The sequence below is a fragment of the Monodelphis domestica genome, chromosome 1 (assembly GCF_027887165.1).
Source record: "Monodelphis domestica isolate mMonDom1 chromosome 1, mMonDom1.pri, whole genome shotgun sequence".
Taxonomy (NCBI): Eukaryota; Metazoa; Chordata; class Mammalia; order Didelphimorphia; family Didelphidae; genus Monodelphis; species Monodelphis domestica.
Window position 1 is genome coordinate 142,778,943 of NC_077227.1, and position 18,059 is coordinate 142,797,001.

Below are 18,059 nucleotides of genomic sequence, written 5' to 3' on the forward strand. Positions count from 1 at the left end.
TCTATATAGATGAGAAATGAGGCCATTATTAGAGAAACTTATAAATCCTTTTTCACTACACTGTAGTTTGTAGCCTTCTAATTTTGGCTACATTGGTTTTGTTTGTGCAAAACCTTTTAAATTTTCATTTATTAAAATCATCAACCATTTTTCTTCCCATAATCCTCTCTGTTTTTTGTTTGATCATAAACTTTTCCCTTATACATAACTCTGACAGATACATTATTTTAATGTTCCCCTAATTTACTTAAGATACTATCCTTTAAGACTAAATAATTTAACCATTTTGATTTTTATTTTGGTATAGGGTGTGTAAGAGTTTAAATTTAGGTTTTATGCTAAACATGAGGATTTTAAAGTGATATTGTGGTTGTGGATTTAAAAAATATTGTAGTTTAAGTCAGTTGACTTTTAGCAGCTTTATTTACAAAGAAGTGGAAAGAGTGAATGTGGAAAAATGGAGGTAAAGAGACAGATTCTAATAAGCCTACCAGCCTTCTCCTAAGAAGCCAGGCTCAGGTCTAGCAGGTCTTCCCCAAGATTCTGTCTCCACGTGGATTTCTGTTAATTCTCAGCCAGAAGTCCCAGTGGTGTTTTTGGTCATGGTTCCACCACCGCAGCCTACTCCAAAGCCAAAGCAGGAATCTCAGCCACTCCCCTAGCAAACCAATGCAGGATCCAGGGGAAAAGTCTCCTCCAAGCCAAAGCAGGGATCTCCAGAACCAATCTCTCCAAATGCCAGAAAAGGAAATGAATGCTAGACCATGCTGGTCTCTTTGTTTATGCTTCTTTTTCCACATCACTTCCTGTCACTCCCCCTTCTTCACAAAAACCAATGGCAACTGGGCAGTGGCCTTTGGAAGTGTTAGTTTAGTAAGTAACTCCTGAACTCTAATACTTAATAGCAACTAGGGGTATTTTAAGTTCTTGATTTCATTAGCTAAAAATAGACAAGGGGAGAGTTAATCCTATCTTCACAGGTGCAAGATGTTGGTGTATGTCTAGTTTATGCCAAACTGCTTTCCAGTTTTTCCAACAATTTCTGTCAGTGAGTTCCTGCCCCATAGACTTGAATTTTTGAATTTATTAAATACTTAAGTTTATCAAACCCTACTATAGTTATTTATTCCTGTGTATTGTGTATCTAATCTATTCCACTGATCCACTACTCTATTTCTTAGCCAGTAGCAGACTATTTTCATGATTATGACTTTGTTAGACAGTTTGAAATTTGCTAAGCTGCCTTTCATTATATATCCCCTATTGTTTCCCTTATCATTCTTGACTTTTTGTGCTTACATATAAATTTTGCTATGATTTTTTTCTATCTCTTTACAATAATTCTTTGATAGTTTGGCATGGTATTGAATAAGTAAATTGTCTTAGGCAGAATTGTCATTTTTATTAAATCAGCATGAGAAATTAATATTTCTCTAGTTTTTTATATTTGCCTTTGTATGAAAATAATTGTAATTATTTTATAATTGTGTTGATATGGCCCCTAGGTTTGTCTTGGTAGATAAACATCCAAGTATTTATATTATCTGTAGTTATTTTAAATAGACTTTTCTTTCTCTTCCTTTTTGCTGTATTTGTGTTGGTAGTATATAGATATATTGATGATTTATGTGAATTTATTTTATATCCTGCTTAAACTGTTAATTATTTCAACTACTTTTTTATTTATTCTTTAGTTTTCTCTAAGTATACAATAATATCATCTTCAAAAGGAGTTTTGTTCCTTCATTGTCTATTTTTATTCTTTCAATTTTCTAATCTTTTTTATGGCTAGCATTTTTAATACAATATTGAATAATAATGGTGATAATGGACATCTTTTCTTTACCCCTGATTTCATTGAAGAGATATCTAGTTTATCCCTGTGACATAATATTTACTCTTGAGTTTAGATTGATACCACTTATCATAAGAAAAGATTTAATTTATTCCTAAGCTCTCTAGTATTTTTTTTTAGATTTTATTTTTTATTTTATATTTTTAGTCAATTTAGAACATTATTCTTTGGTTACAAGAATCATATTCTTTCCCTTCCTTCCCTCCCTCCACCCTTCCCATAGCTGATGTGCAATTCCACTGGGTATTATGTGTGTCCTTGATCAGAACCTATTTCCATGTGGTTGATGTTTGCACTAGGATGTTCATTTAGAGTCTATATCCCCAATCATATCCCCTCAACCCATGTAATCAAGCATTTGTTTTTCTTCTGTGTTTCTATTCCCACAGTTTTTCCTCTGAATGTGGATAGTGTTCTTTCTCGTACATCCCTCTGGGTTGTTCAGGATTACTGCATAGCCACTAATGGAGAAGTTCATTATATTCGATTGTAGTAGTGGTAGTCTCTCGGTGATCGAGAATGACTATTGTCTTTGTGCAGTTTCATCTACAGTGTACCCTCATGTGACTTTGGAGTCCAAAGGCTGAGGCACAAATTTTGTGGCACATGGGGCATGGGACGCCAGTTGTTACGGGAGGTGCGGTTGTGGCCTGGTGTCGGCGTTCACGTGCAGCGGCAAGAAGTCGATATCGCTCATCTTCAAAGGTGGTGGTGGCATGGTTAATGTGGGTTTACCAGCTGCTTCTGACAGAGGCAGCGAGTTCTAGTTGCTTTGGTGTAATGCCAGCCCACTTCAAGTTGGACTTTAGCTGATCCTTGTATCTTTTCTTTGGTCAGCCTTGTTTCCTGAGTCCAGCTGACAGTTCACCATAGAATACCTGTCTTGGTATTCGCTGTGGGTCCATGCGGATGACGTGTCCAGACCATTGTAGTTGGGTTTTGAGGACCATGACTTCGATGCAGGTGGAGTTGGCTGTCGAGGACTTCCTGATTGGTGATTCGGTCCTGCCATTGGATCCTCATGATTGACCGGAGGGAGCGTTGGTGGAATTGCACCAACTGCTTCATGTGCTTCCGGTACAGTGTCCATGTTTCACAACCGTACAGGAGCGAGCTGAGGACCACTGCGTTGTACACTTTGAGCTTCGTCGCAGTGCTTACACCTCTGTGTTGGAGGACTTTGCAGCGCAGTCACCCAAGTGCCTGGCTGGCCTTTTGGATCCTGGCATTGATCTCGTGGTCTAGGGACCCATCGTTGGCGATGGTGCTGCCCAGGTACTTGAAAGTGTTGATGTTAGAAAGCTGCGTGCCGTCGATTGTAATGCACGACTGATTAGTTGGCCTAGATCCATCACAGCATGTCATAATACTTGGGTGAAAAATACGTTGAATAGTACTGGAGCGAGGACACAGCCTTGTTTCACTCCATTGGAGATGTTGAAGCAATCGGAAGTCTCTCCACCAGATAGGACTTCCCCTGTCATGTCGACACAAAAGAGCTGGATCAGTTTGATGAATTTTGCTGGGCAACCGAGCTTGCTGAGCATCACCCACAATGCGTCCCTGTTTACTGTGTCGAACGCCTTCGTCAGGTCTATGAAGACAATGTAGAGACTCAGGTTCTGCTCAAGGCATTTTTCCTGCATTTGCCTCACTGTGAAGACCATGTCGATGGTGCTGCGATCTGGTCGGAGCCACATTGGGATTCAGGCAGGTTCTGCTCTGAAACAGATGACAGGAGTCTGTTGAGATTGTACCACAGTGTATTACTCTCTCTGTACAATGTTCTCCTGGTTCTGCTCCTTTCACTTTGCATCAATTCCTAGAAGTCATTCCATTTACCATGGAATTCCTCCAGTTTATTATTCCTTTGAGCACAATAGTATTCCACCACCAACATATACCTCTAGTATTTTTTAACAGGAATGGGTGTTGTGTTTTGTAAAAAAAAACTCGCAAAAACTCTAAAAACTAAAAACTTTCTTTGCATCTATTAATAAAAATCATCTGATCTTTATAGTTGTTGTTCTTGCTATGATTGATTATGTTTATGGTTTTCCTAATACTGTACTAGTACACCATTCCTTTTATAAATCATCTCAGAACACAGGGCATGATCTTTGTGATATATTGGTATAATTTTCATCCTGGTTCTTTATTTAAAGTTTTTATATAAATATTCATTAGGGAAATTGGTCTATAGTTTTCTTCAACTGTTTTTGGTCTCTCTGATTTAGGTATCAAAACCATATTTGTTGAGGGCAGGTGGTTCCATGGATATTGCTCCAAGCCTGGAGATGAAAGGTCCTCCGTTCACATGTGACCTCAGATACTTCTTCACTGTGTGATCCTGGGCAAGTTCTTTAATCCCAATTACGTCTCCCTTATTGCTCTTCTGCTTTGGAACTGATACTTATAATTGATTCTAAAAGAGAAGGTAAGGGTTTAAAAAATCCCCCACATTTGTGGCTTAAGAAATTTCATAGGACTCCTCTTTTCCCCCTAGTTTTTTCAAATAATTTAATTAGCATTAGGACTAATTATTCCTTAAATGTTTGGTAGAATTTTCTTGTGAATTTATGTGTTCCTAGGTGTTTTTTTTTTTTTTAGGAATATCATTTTTGGCTTGTTCCATTTATTTTTTCTGAGATACGCTGTTTAATTATTTTACTTCTCTTCTATTAATCTAGATAATTTACATATATTTTTATAAATATTAATTCATTTAACTTGGATTATCAGTTTTACTGACATAGAATTGAGTAAAATAATTCCTAATAATTGCTTCATTTTATTTTCATTGGTGGTGAATTCATGCTTTTAATTTTGATTCTGGTAATTTCCTTTTCTTTTTTTAAAATGAAATTAACCAATGGTTAATCTATTCCCTCCTACCCCCATAAAAACCAGCTCCTCTGTTCATTTATTACTTCAATGATGTTTTTTAGTCTCTCCTTTGATTTTCAGGATTTCTGTTTTGTTGTTCAATTGGGAATTTAAAATTTGTTCTTTTTCTAGTTTTTTTTTAACTTGAATGCCCAATGCATTGATCTGGTCTTTGTGGATTTTTATTTATGTTTATATTAAGAGGAATAAATTTCCTTCAAGTACTACTTTGGTTGCTTCGTACAAATTTTGGTATGCTGTCTATCATTGCATTCTCTTTAATAAAATTGATTGTTTCTTTGATTTGTTCTTTGAGCCACTAATTTTTGGAGATTGGCTTATTTTGTTTCCAATTAATTTTTCATGTATTTTTCAATGGCCTGCTATTGAATATAATTTTATTGCATTATGGTCTGAAAATGGTATATTTAAAATTCATTCTTTTCTGTCTTTGTTTATGCAATTTTTATGTTCTAATATATGGTAAACTATTTGAATGTACTATATACAGCTGAGAAAATGTTATCTTCCTTTCTATTCTTATTCAATTTTCTCCATAGGGCTGTCTTATCTAACTTTTCTAAAGTCTATTACTCTTCTTATCTTCTTTCTTATTTATTTTATGCTTAGATTTGTCTGACTCTGAGATGAGAAAATTGAGATCTCCCAATAGTACAGTTTTATACTATTTCCTTCTACAAATCATTCAACTTTTCCTTTAAGAATTTGGTGTTATTCGGTACATAGGTATTTAGCACTGCTTTTATTTCATCGTCCATTGCATTTTCATATGCTTTTCTCTTTTAATTAGATCTATTTTTGCACTGGCTTTCTCTGAAATCATGACTGCAACCTCTGACTTTTAAATTTCAGTTAAAAAGAGTAAATTCTGCGGTAGTCCCTTACTTTTACTTTGTATATTTCTTTTTGTTTTGTGTTTCTTGTGAACAATATATTGTTGGGCTCTATTTTCCAATGCAATCCACTGTCTATTTGAGTTTTATGTGTAAGTCCACACCAATTCACATTCATTATTATGCTTACTAACTATTCATTTCTCTCCCTTCTATTTTATTCTGCTTATCCCCCTCTCTCTCTTTTGGTCCTGTCCCACCTCTAGGGACTCTTGTTCCTGTCCGCTGCCTCCTTTAATCTGCCCTCTTATCCATCCCTTCTTTTATTCCCTCATCCTCCTACTTTCCTGTTGGGTAAGATTTAGGTTTTTATACTCATTTGAGTGTGCATATAGGTAATTCTCTCTCTCTCTCTCTCTCTCACTCTCTCTCTCTCTGTCTGTCTCTCCCCCTCCTTCCCTACCTTCCTTCCTCCCTCCTTCCCTCTCTCTCTCACCATCTATCTGATGATGATTGGTAGATTCTTTCAATTTCCATTTTCCCATTTGATTCTAGGATATTAAGACAGTTTTTCTTGATTATTTCTTAAATTAAAAAAAATTAATAACAAATTTCCACTTAAGTTTTCTAAAATCATGTCATCCATATTATCTTTCTCTCTTCTTCCCTCCCCCCTCACAGAGCTGACAAGCAATTCAATCTGGGTTATATGTATATTATCTTATAAAACAAAATTCTATATTATTCTCTTTTGTAAGCAAATAATCACATAGAACTAAAACTCCCAAACCTATACCCAAATAAGCAAGTGATAAATGATATTTTTCATTGCCATTTCTACTCCAACAGTTCTTTCTCTGGAAGTGGATAGATTTCTTTTTCATAAGTCCTCAGAATTGTCCTATATCATTGCATTGCTGTTAGTAGTAAAGTCTATCACATTTGATCACTTCACAATATTATAGTTACTGTGTATAATGATTTCTTGGTTCTGCTTGTTTCACTTTCTGCATCAGTTCATATATGTTTTTCCAGCTCTTTTTGAAATCATTCTGTTTATCATCCCTTATTGCACAGTGATATTCTATCACTATCATATACCACAATTTGTTTAGCCCAAGGTCATCCCTTCAGTTTCCAATTCTTTGCCACCACAAAAAGAGTATCAATAAATATTTTTGATCAAACAGGCTCTTTCCCATTTTTTAAATCTCTTTGGCAGCATTTCTGGGTCAGAAGATATGCATTCTTTTATAGCCCTTTGGGCATAATTCCAAATTGCCCTCTAGAATGGTTGTATCAGTTCATAATTCCACCAACAATGAGTTAGTGTCTGAATTTTGCCAAATCTTATTGAACATTCATCATTTTCCTTTACCATCATATTGGTCAAACTGATAGGTGTGAGGTGATACATCAGAGTTGTTTTCATTTGCATTTCCCTAATTAAGAGGGATTTTGGACATTTTTTATATGATTATTGATAGCTTTGATTTTTTCATCAGAAAACTACTATATCCTTTGACTATTTACCAACTGGGGAATGACTTGGATTCTTATAAATTTGTCTTAGTATTTTATATATTTCTTGAAATATGATGTCTAGTTTTTTTTCTTTGATCACGGCTTTCATGTAGTCTAATAATTCTTAAATTATTTCTTTTCATTTGCCTTTTTAGGTCAATTGATTTTTATGATGAGATATTTCTCATTTTTCTTTTTATTCTTTTGAATTTGTTTTATTATTTTTGATGTCTTATGAAGTCACTATCTTCCACTTGCTAAGCCTAATTTTTAAGAATTTTTTTTCTTCAGTGAGATTTTGTACCTCTTTTCCCATTTCACCAAGTCTGTTTTTTTAAGGTAATATTTCTTCACTATTTTTAGTGCTTTTTTATTTGCCAAGCTCTTAATTGTCTTTTCATAATTTTCTTCCTTTGCTCTCATTTCTTTACCCATTTTTCCTCTACCATTCTTATTTGACTTTGAAAACCTTGCGTATGTGTGTGTACATACACTTGTGTCCAGTTTTCTTTGCTTGTGGCTACTTTACATTCTTTTCTTCTTTGGGTCAGGTTCTTTTTTATTTGTTGTTTGCTCATTTTCATGTCCTCTTTCTTAACTTTGAACTTTATGTTAAAATTAGGCTCTCTTCTAATCACTTGGGAGGGAAAGGGAAGGAGAGAGGCTATTCCAAGCTTCAGGAATTTTTATACTATTGATTTCAGAGATAATTCTGGGTATTTGGAAGATTTTGTTTTTTCCAATGTGTTGTGATGTGGGAAGAAATTTTATCAGTTTTTCTTGATTCTTGCTTAGGAAGGTCTCTTGATCCCTTGGGATTGCAATTGATATTGCTCCTCAAGGGCCTTGCTCTTTTGGGACTAGAAACAATCTTGTTCTCAAGATTCTTGCTCCCCTGTGACTGAAATTATTTCTCTCTACCCTTGAACTATGACCCTGTTGCTGTACAGCATCTGGTCTTGTGTCCAATGCTAGCACTAGGATCCCATGTAATCTTTTCTGACAGTCTTCCAGGTACTGTTACTGTCTCTGGTTTTCAAGCTCTTGAAGCTCTTGCTATTTTTATTGCTAGTATCTTACCTCACCACTGTTGTGTTGCATCCATGTAAACTCTGAGCCATATGCTTCCTCCATTTCACAGAACTCTCCTTCTGACCTCCTAAGGTGTCTTGGTATAGAAGACTGTATCACCTTAACCTCTTCCATTCTAGAATTTGATTAAGTGTCATTTTAAAGTCATCTGGAGTACAATGTTGGAAAAATTTGGCTGTGACCCTCCTCTATGCCACCATTTTGGCTTAACTCATGGAAATCCTCCAAAGTTTTATGTCTTCACATTGTTGTTATTATATATTGTTGTCCTAGTTATACTTACTATACTATCCTATACTACACATCAATTGATAAGTGTCTTCTCAGGGTTCTCTAAAGCTTCTTATGGCACAATAGTTTTCCATCAAATTTATATAGCATCACTTATTCTGTCATTCCCCTACTGATAAGTATTTCTTCCCTTCTCCAGTGCCACCCCACCCCTCTGTAGTTTTCAATTTATTCCTACTTCAAAAAGACATAAATTTCATACATTATTATAACCAATCCCTCTCCTCTCTAATAGACTATTTTCCTTTCTCATCTTCTCTTTTCTATTTCCTAATTGATTAAACTGTATCTCTGTATGAAAGTATATGTCTTAGCTCCTTTAATGATTTCAAGTGGAATGAGTTTCCAGTGTAAGCTGCTTGCTCTATACCTTCATCCTTGTTTTGTATAGACATGTACTTGTATACTCTGATTATGTGATTTATAATTTTTCCTCTTCCCCTAATCACCCCATTTGTACGTGCTTCTTCCCCTCCCTCTCTATTCTTCCTTGAAGATCATCCAGACATAACAGAACCACTTTCAGGCATTTCTGTCTAGTCTCCCTTTGTCACCTATATAGAGTTCACGGGGGACACATGCATCATCTCTTCATTTTTGGATATAGTTTATCATTGTCTAGTTCTTTATGATCATTAATGTTTAATCCTTTTATTTTTCTCTGGGCTCCTTTGTTTGCCCTTCAAAGATTTTATGGATCTCTGGTCTTTTCACTAGGAATGCTTGAAAATCTTCTATTTCATTGAAGATCCATTTTCTCCTATAGGGTAATAATCAGTTTTTCTGGAGAAATTTATTCTTGGTTGTAATCTATATCTTTTGACTTCTGGAATAATGTATTCCAAACTCCCTACTTTCTTTGGTCATGGTTGCTAAATCACATGTGATTCTGAGTGTGGTTCCCCAACTCTTGATGACCCTATTTGTGGTTTCCATGGCAAATATACTGGAGTTGTTTGCCATTTCCATCTTCAGTTCATTTTACAGATGAGGAAATGGAGGTAAACTGGGTGAAGTGACTTGACTAGGATCACATAACTAGTAAGTGTTTGAGTCTGGATTTCAACTCAGGAAAATGAATCTTCGTGCCTCAGATCCACCACTATATCTACTGTACCACCTCAGTACTTGAATTTTTTTCCTTATGGCTACTTGCTATATATTCTTTCTTAGAAATGGAAGCTCTAGATTTTGTCTATCATGTTCCTAGGAGTGTTCATTTTGGGATTTCTTTCAGGAAGTGTCCAGTGAATTCTTTCTATATTCACTTTGTCCTCTGGTGCATGGAGATCTGTGAGGTTTTTTTTTTTTAAACCCTTACCTTCCATCTTAGAATAAATACTGTGTATTGATTGGTTCCAAGGCAGAAGAGTGGTAAGGGTTAGGCAAAAGAGGTTAAGTGACTTGCCCAAGGTCACAAAGCTGGGAAGTATCTGACGCCAGATTTGAACCTAGGACCTCCTGTCTCTAGGCTTGGCTCTAAATCCACTGAGCTACCCACTTGCCCCCTACTCCCTTTCAAAAAATCTGTTTTCTTTTAAAGCTTTTTGAAATAGGATCTCTGCACTTCTTTTTTTATTATAGCATTCAGGTAGTCCAATGACTTTAAATTTTTTTTCTCCTACATCTCTTTTCCAGTCAATTGTTTTTTGCTAAGGGATACCTTACATTTCCTTCCATTTTTCAATCTCTTGACTTTGTTTTAATATTTCTTTTTATTTCTTGGGATGATTAACTTCTTTTTGATTCTTCCTAATTTTTAGGGAGTTGCTGTTTGGACAAGGCTTTGTACCTCTTATGCCAACCTGTCAATTCCCTTTCCAATTCTTTTTCTATAGCTTCATTTATTTTTTAATTTTTCTTTGAGCACTATCATTTCATTTATAAAAACATTTCAAATTTCTTTTAAAACTTTTGTTTCATTTCTCACACAAATTCAAGTTGAATTTGTGCCCCAAGTCTGTTTTAATTTGAAACTTTGCTCATAAATGTTTTGAAAGAGTTCTCTTCTGTCCCCACAATAACTATTAATTGTAGGGTTCTAGATGTACATATATGTATGTATTTTCCTTGCCCATTCCTCCAACCTACTTCCTGATTTTGAGCTTGATTTTAGGGTTGAGTTTTGGGGCATTTCTGGAGAGAATGTCTCATTGGTCTTGCTGTTGTTTTCTTCAGGTACTGAATATTGTGTTAATATTCCAAGATCTCTAAGACAGCTTAATCTTGGGAACTGAAAGGCTTTAGGGCTACATCAAATAAAAAAGTCTGAATGTTATCTCCTTAGTCAGAGTGCTATAAGTTCCTAAGCTGTGTTTTGTTCTTAGTAATAGGCCCGTGGGATTGCTCCATGTAGTATCTGTAGATTGCTCCTTGACTCACCCATTGTTATCTAGCTACAATCAGAATGATAGAGCTATGTGTTTCCCTCTGGACTATGATTCTTTCCCTGGTTATTCCTTTGATGACTTCAGATTGATTGAGAAGCTGGAAGTGAGACCTTATTCTGTTCCTGGGAATCTGATCCAGACAATTGCTAATCATGTTTGACATTTTTCATTAATTTAGTATATAACCTAGTATCTGTGACCAGTCCTTATCTTGGAATGCCACTCCTGGGTGCAATTCTCTTTCTCAGTCTTCCCTGGATATATATATATATATATATATATATATATATATATATATATATATATATGGGCCTGGGGAGTGACAGACTTGCCAATTGGCACTTGTTCCTAGACTCTTCCCAAATTTAGTTCCCTCTGGGTATATCTGGGACCTCTTTCGACCTGATGTATAGTTTTCCCTGTGCTGGAGTGTTCTATGTGATATACTCCTGGCTAAATCCCAACCCCATTGTCCATAAACCTCTATTTCTCTATGCAAACTTGGGCTGGAAAAAAAAGATATGATATTTTTCTTGGATTTCCTAACTAGGATCTACATTTTTGGAGGTATTATTTTTGGGAGGCTAGTGGTGGGTAGCTCACTGTACTTCTTCCTACAACTCTGCCATCTTGAGTATCTCTCCTTAAGTTATAAATTTTTGTGAGCAGAGGCCATATTTCATATTTATTTTATAGTTAGTATTCTATCAGGTTTTGTACTTGATAAATAATCTATGGAGATATAATTTAAAATAATAGTATTAAAATCCTTCTCTGATACTTATTTTGAACAAATGAGATATTTGTAAAAGAGATCAGCACAGTAACCAGCACATAGTAGGCCCAATATATAGGCTTACTTTTTTCTTCTTCCTCCCTTCCCTATTGTGGTGGGAGGTGAACTTGGATTTATAATGGCTATGCCAGTGGAATGAAAGATCTGGAAGTTCTTATGAAAATAGGAACGTTTTAAGTATGGACCTTGCTATGGGCAAGAATTTAGGCCTTTTTTTCTGAGAATATAGACCAAGTATACAATTTATTTTCCAGGTGTGTGTGTGTGTGTGTGTGTGTGTGTGTGTGTGTGTGTGTGTGTGTGTGTGTGTGTGTTTATGGCAATTTATGAAGAGCATTAAAATGTACCCCTGAGTCCTTCCTGGCCCCTTTTCACTTCTACATAATAGTGGCAGGTGTTTAGGAATAAACTTTTTAAGACTATTTACTAATATTAATTGAACTATTTGTATGCTAATCTAGGATAGCTGTCTGACAATTAATGCATTGCCACATTATTCAAGGAAGAAATCAATTATTTTCTACAGATATTTAACCTAATAGGTAAGGGAGTCATCATGAGGGGATTGAAAAAAGGCAGTAAATAACATTTAATCTCCTTGATAATATCAGTAGAAAGATATATTAAGTTAAAAGTGACAAGAGTTTAAAGTAAAACCTCATTTACTATATACTTTTTTGTTGATTATTCTTCTGACTCTTCATGAACCCATTTGGGGGTTTCTTGGTAACCAAACAAGAGTGGTTTGCCATTTACTTTTTCAGCTCATTTTACAGATGAGGAAACTGAGGAAAAGGGGTATATATGACTTGATCTGAGTCACATAGGAAGTGTTTGAGGTCAAATTTGAATTCAGGTCCTCTGAACTCAAGAAGGGGGAATTCTATCCACTGCACCACTAGCTGCTCCAATATAATAAACTTTATAATCAAGACTATAGTCATAAACCAGCAAAAATCATTTGCAGAGAGAATGAGCTTATGGAAAGTTGGTCATACATTGTACAACTAAGTTAGGTCTTCTTGAGAATATGTGTAGGCCAAATTAGAGCCAGGATTACAAGAAGATATAAAATGAAACATGATTGTCAACCTTTTTCTTTTAAATGGTCACCTCTCCTTATTGGTAGCAAGCATAGGAACTATCATGCTGGGGGCTTCCTACCTTTGTATCTCATATGAAGAAGGAGCATTTAAGATGAATAAGTCAGGAAGGACAAAGATTGGGTTAAGGGTATGGCTTTTTAATTTAGATAAGAGATACTGGTGGCGTGAGGTGTATTAGCATCCTTAGGTATTGTCATATAGAGGAGAGATTAGACCTGGAGGAGAAGAGAAGGATGAATAATAAGCAGAAATTGTAGAGAGGGGGATTTAGACAGTCAGTTGTACCAAAGTGAAAGTGGCTGCTGAGCAGGTAGCAAATGTGAGAAGTACAATTCAAAGCCAGATCAATTGACTTCACATCAGGGATGCTGTCCATACAAGTGTGACACCTTTATATGTAGGCCTGCGTTCTCTTATATATATATATATATATATATTATATGCATATAATATATATATATATATATGTCTTCTTTTGCTGTTGTCAGTGCATCCATGTAGGACATCTAATAAAACCATGAGAAAGGAGTGGACAAACGTTCATAATGAATTTCTTCAGCAGATCATCTCTTTTTGGTCACATAATCAAGACAATGGAGACCCTATTGTGTTTATTGTTATTGATTTTAATAAATTACTTGACTGAAGATAAAGTCAGAAGTAAGTAGTTGATGAAATTGGTGGGCTTGGTGTCAGGCTTGGGTTCAAATCCTAACCACTGACTAATAGCTAGCAAGTTCCTTAGCTTTTATGTGCTTCAGAGAGTTACTCCAAGTGGAACTTACCCTGTGTAACTGTGTAACTTATAAATGGCTGAGAGAATTATTGCTGGAAGTTGTGGTCTAACTATACAGAAGGTTTCTGAATACTAATGAATTCACAAGTTCTCAAGAGAACAGGATACAATCTTACAATTCTTTCTCAGAGAAGATATCTATACATCGGAATTCTACAATGACTCCATGTCAGAGAGATTATTTTTGTACAAGGTTTCTGAGTCAATAATTCAGATTTTCATAATAATATACATTTTACAGAAAGCATCTAGGTTGTAAAATGGTTAGAGAAATCTGGCCTTGGACATACCAGCTGTATGACCCTAAGCAAGTCGCTTAACTTCTTTTTTCCTTAATCGTCTAGAGAAGGAAAATGTCAAACCACTCCAGTATCTTTGCCAAGAAAACCATATTGACAGTATTGGTATGCTATGGTCCACAGGGTCAAAAAGAGTCCGACAAAATTGAATGACTGAATAACAACAACAAAACAGTTTCTGGTGCTAAGAGATGGATAAATGAATCAAGTGAAATGTTAGAGAGATTTAAATGTTATCAAAGGTCACAGGAGTATGGATTTAGAGGTGGAAAAAAATTTAGATTATCTAGTCCAATCCTCACACTTTATAGATGAGGAAATATGTCTAGAAACGGGAAGTGTTTTTGTCGATGGTTGTACAGGTTTAACAAGTACAGTCAAGATTTGAAGCCAAGCAATCGAAGTCTATATCTAGTGCTCCTTCCACTACACTAGACTGCCTGTGTTAGTCTCTAACATCTAACAAGCAGTCTATTTGTCTTTCCTGCCTGGCTCTGTTTAAGTGAAGGGGATTAGGACTTGTGTAAGGACCCTGGTATGAAGAGAGAGCTGGCGCCAACAATCTATTCTTCCTGCTTGGTCAACATAAAGTCAGGGGCACACAACTATTGTTTTTGCTGCTATTTTCCATATGATTTCCTGCCTTCAGTGAGGTGTATGGCAGGCAAGGGATGAGACTACAAGCTTGTAAGACTTGAAAGGTCAGAAGAGCAAGCTTTCGGAGGTTCCTGCCAGAGTCTGGGGACATCAGGGCACAGCGAAGAGTTAGGCTGACGTGACTATTTGCTTGGCTCAGTGCAGCAGCACATCAAACACTGACAAGAGGAAAGAAATATCTTGTTCACTGGAATTTTTGGAAATTAATTGGACATGGGCAAGTGTTTATATCAACCACTTCTAGTCTGAGCCCTTTCTCCTCAGGGACTAAGGTGGTGTAGGGGAGAGTGATTCCCTGGGTGTTGGGGAGAATAGAATACTGCTATTCTTGCTACATCTCAGGAAATATTCCTTCATAATAGTTAATTGATGTTAGTTGGTTAAACATAACTGGGCCACTAATCATGGACAATTGATATTGGGGATAATAGAATGGAATGGAAGTTTGAGCCAGTAACATTAGAAAAGAACCACAAGGGGTAGCTAGGTGACTCAGTGGATAGAAAGCTAGGCCTAGAGACAGGAAGTCCTGGGTTCAAATCTGGATTTAGACACTTTAAGAGTGTGATCCTGGACAAGTAACTTAACTCTAATTGCCTAGCCCTTACTGTTTTGCTTTGGAACCAATACTTGATATCTATTCTAAGATAGAAAGTGAATATTTAATTTAAATATTTTTTAAATTAAATTAAATTAAATAAAAATTTAAATATTTAATTTAAAAAAAAAGGAAAAAGAACCATACATATCATCGGGGATACCTCTAGAATGCAGAAAGGGTGATGTCTTCAAGTTTGCTTGTCAGAATGAGTGGGAACTGGGATAAAGATCTCTAGTCTTTATATGTGTTACATGTGGGATATTGTCCGGGATAAACATGAAACCCTTCATATTTGTGGGGACTCATTCCAGTGATTTTCATCCTATGTTTTTACTATTGGATTCCCTAGTTTCAGTATCCAATAGAGAGAAACTGATCATTTCTCTCTCTCTCTCTCTCTCTCTCTCTCTCTCTCTCTCTCTCTCTCTCTCTCTCTCTCTCTCTCTCTCTGTTGGAGACTGTGACTGGGCAGTCATATTTCCCCCTACTATGCTTCCTTATCATCAAAACAGTTTCTTTGAGATAATTTTGCACAGTTGGATATTCAAGTACTAATACCTACTGTGTTATCAAATGTATTGCTAGTGTTTCTGAAATGCTGGTGACTAGCTTATAAATATTCACATTTTTCTTCTGCTTTCAACAGACGTAGACTGCTTGCCTTATGGCGAGATGTTCTGGACTACAGGTCCTTAGGAAAAAGTTTGATTGCTGGTCTAGAATCTATTATATATATAGCTATAATCTATAATCTATAATCATTCTAGGGTGCTGAATCCTTTTTATTTTTTTCTATTTTACTAACTTCTTAAAAATTTAGAATAATTTCCATGGTTCCATGATTCATGTTTTTCCCACTCCTCTTTCCTCCCCCCTCCCGAAGCTATCAAACAGTTCCACTGGGTTATGCATGTGTCATTGTTCAAAGCCCATTTCCATGTTATTCATATTTGCAACAGAGTGAGCTTTTAACATCAAAATCCTAATCATATCGCCATCCAACTACATGATTGATCATATGTTTTTCTTCTGCATTTCTGTTCCCAGAGTTCTTTCTCTGGATGTGGATAGTGCTGAATCCTTTTTAAATGGGAGGTTCGTACTTTTAGGGAGCTTATATGATATTTTTAGCCTCAAACTGAGGCTTGTCCTATTATAGGTTCTTTTGGAATAATAGTAGCATTTCCCTTGCAGTGTCTGAGGTCCATTGGGGAAAACTTCATTAGCCTTTTAGTATAGGGATTTATAGGAAATTTGCCTGGATATACAAGTGGATCACTTATGGTACTGGGACTCCTGGGGGGAAATTTTTGTTGTTTCCTGTGTAGAAAGATACCTAAAGCTTTTGTAAGGATGCCCTGATATACTGAGAGAATCATGAAAGAGTTTTATCCAGGATACCTTGGTTTCTGGTTTCTCACTGTGACGATGAGAGGTGAAATCTAATCAATCCCAAGTCTTAAATCCCTTTGTGGAAAGGTCCACATTGTTTAAGAAGCTCAGTAGGGACTAGATCTTTGCCTTTTTTTTTAAAAATTGTCTTAGGTTGGGGATAAGAACTAAGGTAAATCCATATTATTAAGCAAGTAATAATTATTGATAAACACTTATTCTTCATTAAGTCTGGTATTTGGAGTAATTGTGATTTTTGCCTGTATAAGTGGAACTTTATACAATTTGTGCTCCCACATATTTTGAGTATGATCAGTTTGAGACTCTCAGGAAAGCATTTAATAAAGACAATGCATATGCTTACTTAGGTTTTCAAAGAGCTGTTTTTGCTTGAGGACATGAACAGTGTATTCAAAATATACTTTGCACAATTTGCAAATAATGGGAGAAAAAATGTGAAAGGGACTGGTCAATGCAAGTCCAATTCTCAAATATGTGCAGTAAGCTCTTCCTACTGCCAAATCATGTGGGGCAGCTTAGTAAGCATGCTTCTGGAAGTATATGATGATGTGAAATGGGGAGCCCTATCACTTCAGAGTACAGTTCTTCTGTGTTTCCAAAGTGTATATGCACTACCATGTATAGTGCCCAGATTGTGACATATATTTGGATGGGAAGTACCCAGAAATAGTTCATCAGGATATATATCTTTGACAAGCACTACAGATAGCTAATGAGCTATGTTTAGAATTAAGTGTGAAGAGATGGTTAGGCTGTCTTGTATTTGGAAAATTACATGGTTCTTTTAGTGATCCCAAACTTCTTGAAATGAAAAAAAGTCCATATCTTTAACATCAACATTCTTCTAGTTATTCCTTGTTATTGTACCTTATGGGAAACTAGAATCCCAGAAGAATGAAAAGTACAAATGAAAAGATATACAAAATAAAAGATGAATTTTGGGAGCTTTAACTATAAAAAGTAATACAAAATATAATATTGGTGACCAGATAGATTGGTCATGAGGTAAGAATGAGACAGATAACATGAGCCAGTTATTGGTACCCCTGAGATACTAAGAGAAAAAGAAGATGGCCTCATCTTTGTAGGACTTTTGGGAAAACACGGTAAAAGGATGGTAATCACTGTCAGTGGAGGCAGTAATGACACCAGTGAAATGATCATTCTTTCAAAGTAGCCAGGTACTATAAAAAACCAGTCACTATTGTACACCGAGCATTGAGATAACTAGGCTAATTACAATGTAAACAAGTATGCCTTTATTGTGGGCTTTATTCTGTGATGATTCCATGTAGACTATTATCTTTATGACTGTATTCTTAAAAGAATCTTAACTCTGGATAGTAACATCTGGCCTGAGCTCAGTGTACGCTGGCACCTCATATAATCATTCCAGAGTAAGGTCAGGTCAAGGCTATATTGTCCAAGTGGAAATGGTATGATTGTGACAATGCTTCTTCTGAGTTTACACTGACTTTCCCCTCATTAAATAGGGTTGA